This window comes from Oncorhynchus gorbuscha, linkage group LG02 (assembly GCF_021184085.1).
Source record: "Oncorhynchus gorbuscha isolate QuinsamMale2020 ecotype Even-year linkage group LG02, OgorEven_v1.0, whole genome shotgun sequence".
In the NCBI taxonomy this organism is placed as follows: Eukaryota; Metazoa; Chordata; class Actinopteri; order Salmoniformes; family Salmonidae; genus Oncorhynchus; species Oncorhynchus gorbuscha.
The window spans coordinates 55,697,799-55,703,798 of NC_060174.1; positions in this window are offsets into that span (position 1 = coordinate 55,697,799).

The following is a 6,000-nucleotide window of genomic DNA, read 5'->3' on the forward strand; positions in this document are numbered from 1 at the left end:
ACTGGGTGAGTGGATTCATATAGCCCTCTCTCTCCAAATGAGCTATGAGCAAATTACCACTCTACGCATACTCAAGTAGGACGTGCTGTATCAGGAATATGGCACCCACTATAAGACAGCTCAGACGAACAGCTTCCATGTGAAGACCCACCCTCTCCCCGAGAACACATCACTAGCAAGAGCCAGACACACCTTCACTTCTATGAACAAAAACAGGGGTGATAGGACAGGGAGGATTACTTCATTCGAGAGATGGCCCCCGGAATTCTGTTAATTCCAGTTCTCCTCTTGAACACTGTTTATTGTTCGACAGTGTCACAGTGTCTTACCCTCCCGCCGTGCGATATGAATCCGGGTAGCTCTTTCAGCTAGCTGTCACCAGGAGTCCTTGGTATGGTCCCTCCAACAAGCCTCTGGGACTGGATTGAGTGACTTCACCTGTTGTTCACCTGTAATGCATAAAATCCTGGACATACAGGCTTGGTTAACAAACAGTGTCTCAAATGTTTTATCTGATTATATCTTTAACTTCTATGCCTATTTGTTAGCTACATTTTTTAAAAATTATTAGTTTATTTTCCAATAGGCCACTAACTTACCCACCCCCCTTTGATACCTGGCTCTGCCCAGGTAACAACTTTATATACCCTAAATAATGACTTAGGTAGGATTAGTAAATTATCCTTATTTTCTGACATTATCATGTATGTCCAATTCTCCCTTGGGCATCCATTCATCTCAATCCTGTATCAATTCTCTGTTAAGTGTCTTATCTAGTTTAAAAAGTATCTGTGCTATTTATATATGTTCTTAAATATATATTTACCGATTTAAGCAGTAATTCCTTTCTCTCCTATCTCTCAATATGCCACTAAGCGTCTCACTGTTTGACTATCTAAAATCATTGATTTTAGAAGAAAAAGAACATGTCTATAAGTGGCAATCTCTAAAGTCCTTACATTTCCTTAATCAATCTATCTTAATCCTTACAATAATCACCACAGATGTCCTATATTCCTGTTAAATGTAATAATATATTTTTTAAAACTCCTAATAGTTAAACAGAGCCTAAACAAATGCTAACTATATCAAAAATCCTTCCTACACTTACAAGCTCTTTCCTTCAGGGATCCTCAGTATTCTATCTGACAATAACATGAATTTAATATATGTTGCATAGTGTGGAATACCTTATCTACAGTAATTTATCACCTCTATTTATTCTCAATGATAAATATAATTATTTTCTGTTGTAATATCAAATCCATAATAGCCAATTCAAAAACTTCACAACTAATATTGTACAACAGAATCCTGAAACACTTTCTCTTCAGTGACTCAAACAATAATTCTAAACCCCTAACTAAAACTCCATTATAATTAATTTACCTTAAAATTAGTAACCCAACTGACCACAATTCATTATACAAATGGCTCTCCCCCGAGGCTGATCAGACCCCAAAAGATAGCCATGATAAAGTCAATAGGCCATACCACCCTTTTAGAGTCATGTTCCATACTACATTAGACATATTAAAGAACCCTTTATCCTTAAAAATAAAAAAATCACTTGTGTAATTAAAACTCATAAAATAAAAACTCATAAAGTTCCATATGTGAGCGTACCCCTTTAAGATATCTACTCATAAAACAAAAACTCATAAAGTTCCATATGTGAGCGTACCCCTTTAAGATATCTACTCATAAAACAAAAACTCATAAAGTTCCATATTGAGCGTACCCCTTTAACCTCTTAAGTCGACCCTCTACTTTTTCGAACATTCTGTTAAAAATCGCGCAACATTTCAGCGCCCTGCTACTCGTGCCAGGAATATAGTATATGCATATGACTAGTATGTGTGGATAGAAAACACTCAGACGTTTATAAAACTGGTTAAATCACGGCTGTGACTGTAACAGAACGTGCGTTTCATCGAAAAGCGCAGGAAAATCTGATCACTGAAAATTGGAAAATATATCAATACGCCACTTGCATGTATTGTCTATGGGAAAGTAAATTACCTGGAGCCGAGATTGCAATTCCTACAGCTTCCACACGATGTCAACAGTCTTGTCATTTGCCTAGGCTTTGTTTCTTGGTCAAACGAAGAAGAGACAGCCCATTTCTTCAGGTCTCGGACCGGATATTTTGGTTGAGCTTTACCCGGACATTATTTCCAGACGTACCCCTATAGAATATACATCGCCTCGTGATCAATTTGATCGCTTATTAACGTTTACTAATACCTAAAGTTGCATTACAAAAGTATTTCGAAGTGTTTTGTGAAAGTTTATCGTCGACTTTTTTAATTTAAAAAAATGACGTTACGTTATAAGACGTTATATATGGACCGATTTAATCGGAAAAAAAAGACCCAATAGTGATTATGGGACATCTAGGAGTGCCAACAAAGAAGATGGTCAAAGGTAATGAATGTTTTATATTTTATTTGTGCGGTTTGTGTAGCGCCGACTATGCTAATTATTTTGTTTACGTCCCCTGCGGGTCTTTTGGGGTGTTACATGCTATCAGATAATAGCTTCTCATGCTTTCGCCGAAAAGCAGTTGCCTGGATTCACAACGAGTGTAGCTTTAATTCAATACCCTGCATGTGTATTTTAATGAACGTTTGAGTTTTAACTAGTACTATTAGCATTTAGCGTAGCGCATTTGCATTTCCAGATGTCTAGATGGGACGCCTGCGTGTCAGGTAGGAGCAAGAGGTTAAGATATCTACTCATAAAATAAAAACTCATAAAGTTCCATATGTGAGCGTACCCCTTTAAGATATCTTGTCTCAGGGAAATCCCCGTAACCCAAACATTTACTACAACAACAAAACCTAATAATTATGATAATCCCTTCACATCATTCGTTTTAAATCCCTCAATGTTTCATGTAACTCATTCAGTCTATCTTCAAATTGTCGTCCCAAAATATTTACTGACATTTACTGGTTCCCCATAATGAAAAACAGATTGTGTTTTTAGAATATGTTAACTTCTTGTTCGAATTCTGACCACGAAAGCTAACCACGACTCCAATTTGTTGCTCCCTTGCCTACAGACAGAAGCTAAAACAAAAAGCTCTCACGCTCAGGTCTGTTCAACGCTGGTCCGACCAATCTGATTCCACGCTCCAAGACTGCTTCCATCACATGGACTGGGATATGTTCTGCACTGCGTCCAACAACAACATTGACAAATACGCTGATTTGGTGAGCGAGTTCATTAGAAAGTGCATTGAAGATGTCATTCCCATAGCAACAATTAAAACATTCCCAAACCAGAAACCGTGGATTGATGGCAGCATTCGTGTGAAACTGAAAGCGTGAACCACTGCTTTTAACCAGGGCAAGGTGACCGGACACATGACCGAATACAAACAGTGTAGCTATTCCCTCCGCAAGGCAATCAAACAAGCTAAGCATCAGTATAGAGACAAAGTAGAGTCGCAATTCAACGGCTCAGACACAAGAGGTATGTGGCAGGGTCTACAGTCAATCACGGATTACAAAAAGAAAACCAGCCCCGTCACGGACCAGGATGTCTTGCTCCCAGGCAGACTAAATAACTTTTTTGCCCGCTTTGAGGACAATACAGTGCCACTGACATGGCCCGCAACCAAAACATGCAGACTTGTTAACCCTCGCAAGGCTGCAGGCCCAGACGGCATCCCCAGCCACGTCCTCAGAGCATGGGCAGACCAGCTGGCTGGTGTGTTTACGGACATATTCAATCAATCCTTATCCCAGTCTGCTGTTCCCACATGCTTCAAGAGGGCCACCATTGTCCCTGTTCCCAAGAAAGCTAATGTAACTGAGCTAAACGACTACCGCTCCGTAGCACTCACTTCCGTCATCATGAAGTGCTTTGAGAGATTAGTCAAGGACCGTATCACCTCCACCCTACCTGGCAACCTAGACCTACTCCAATTTGCTTACCGCCTAAATAGTTCCACAGACGATGCAATCTCAACCACACTGCACACTGCCCTAACCCATCTGGACAAGAGGAATACCTATGTGAGAATGCTGTTCATCGACTACAGCTCAGCATTTAACACCATAGTACCCTCCAAACTCGTCATCAAGCTCGAGACCCTGGGTCTCAACGCCACCCTATGCAACTGGGTACTGGACTTCCTGACGGGCCGCCCCCAGGTGGTGAGGGTAGGTAACAACATCACCCCGCTGATACTCAACAATGGGGCCCCACAAGGGTGCGTTCTGAGCCCTCTCCTGAACTCCCTGTTCACCCACGACTGCGTGGCCATGCACACCTCCAAATCAATTATCAAGTTTGCGGACAACACTACAGTGGTAGGCTTGATTACCAACAACGACGAGACGGCCTACAGGGAGGAGGTGAGGGCCCTCGGAGTGTGGTGTCAGGAAAATAACCTCACACTCAGCGTCAACAAAGCTAAGGAGATGATTGTGGACTTCAGGAAACAGCAGAGGGAGCATCCCCCTATCCACATCGATGGGACAGTAGTGGAGAGGGTAGTAAGTTTTAAGTTCCTCGGCGTACACATCACAGACAAACTGAATTGGTCTACCCACACAGACAGCATCGTGAAGAAGGCACAGCAGCGCCTCTTCAACCTCAGGAGGCTGAAGAAATTCGGCTTGTCACCAAAAGCACTCACAAACTTCTACAGATGCACAATCGAGAGCATCCTGTAGGGCTGTATCACCGCCTGGTACAGCAACTGCTCCGCCCACAACCGTAACGCACTCCAGAGGGTAGTGAGGTCTGCACAATGCATCACCTGGGGCAAACTACCTGCCCTCCAGGACACCTACACCACCCAATGTCCTAGGAAGGCCATAAAGATCATCAAGGACAACAACCACCCGCGCCACTGCCTGTTCACCCCGCTATCATCCATTAGGCGAGGTCAGTACAGGTGCATCAAAGCTGGGACCGAGAGACTGAAAAACAGCTTCTATCTCAAGGCCATCAGACTGTTAAACAGCCACCACTAACATTGAGTGGCTGCTGCCAACACACTGACTCAACTCCAGCCACTTTAATAATGGGAATTGATGGAAATTGATGTAAAATATATCACTAGCCACTTTAAACAATACTACTTAATATAATGTTTACATACCCTACATTACTCATCTCATATGTATATACTGACCATATCATCTACTGCATCTTTATGTAATACATGTATCACTAGCCACTTTAAACTATGCCACTCTGTTTACATACCCTACATTACTCATCTCATATGTATATACTGTACTCGATACCATCTACTGCATCTCGCCTATGCCGTTCTGTACCATCACTCATTCATATATCTTTATGTACATATTCTTTATCCCTTTACACTTGTGTGTGTAAGGTAGTAGTTTTTGCATTGTTAGGTTAGATTACTCGTTGGTTATTACTGCATTGTCGGAACTAAAAGCACAAGCATTTCGCTACACTCGCATTAACATCTGCTAACCATGTGTATGTGACAAATACATTTGATTTGATTTGATTTGCATATATCTATCCAATGTTGTCATATTTGTTATAAGGGATATTATACTTTAGTATTCCACAATGACCTGGTGATGTAAAAGTCTAAGCCTACTTCTTCAAAGAGGGTGCTGTTCCCTAGCAACACCATAGACTAGGGCTCCCAAGTGGCGCAGCTTTTAATACATACATGCAGACACAGAATCATTCAAATAATGTAGTTTGATAATCCTGGTATTCGATATGACTGAGTAAAAAAATGTCTCACAGAATTTCATACCTGAACCACACCTTTATTTGCCAAGGTAGAGTACATGATCAGTGAATATATTAAATGTACAGGCTACAATGTGTGGATCTCATGCATGGTTAAGATTGGTAATATAGGACTTGCATCCTTGACACAATAAAGTTATATTATATTCTACTCCATAGGCTTCATTAATGCCATTCATACTCTTTAGAAGTCAATACAACAGTCTATGAAAGCTGAAACTCATAGCTAGATTCTGAACT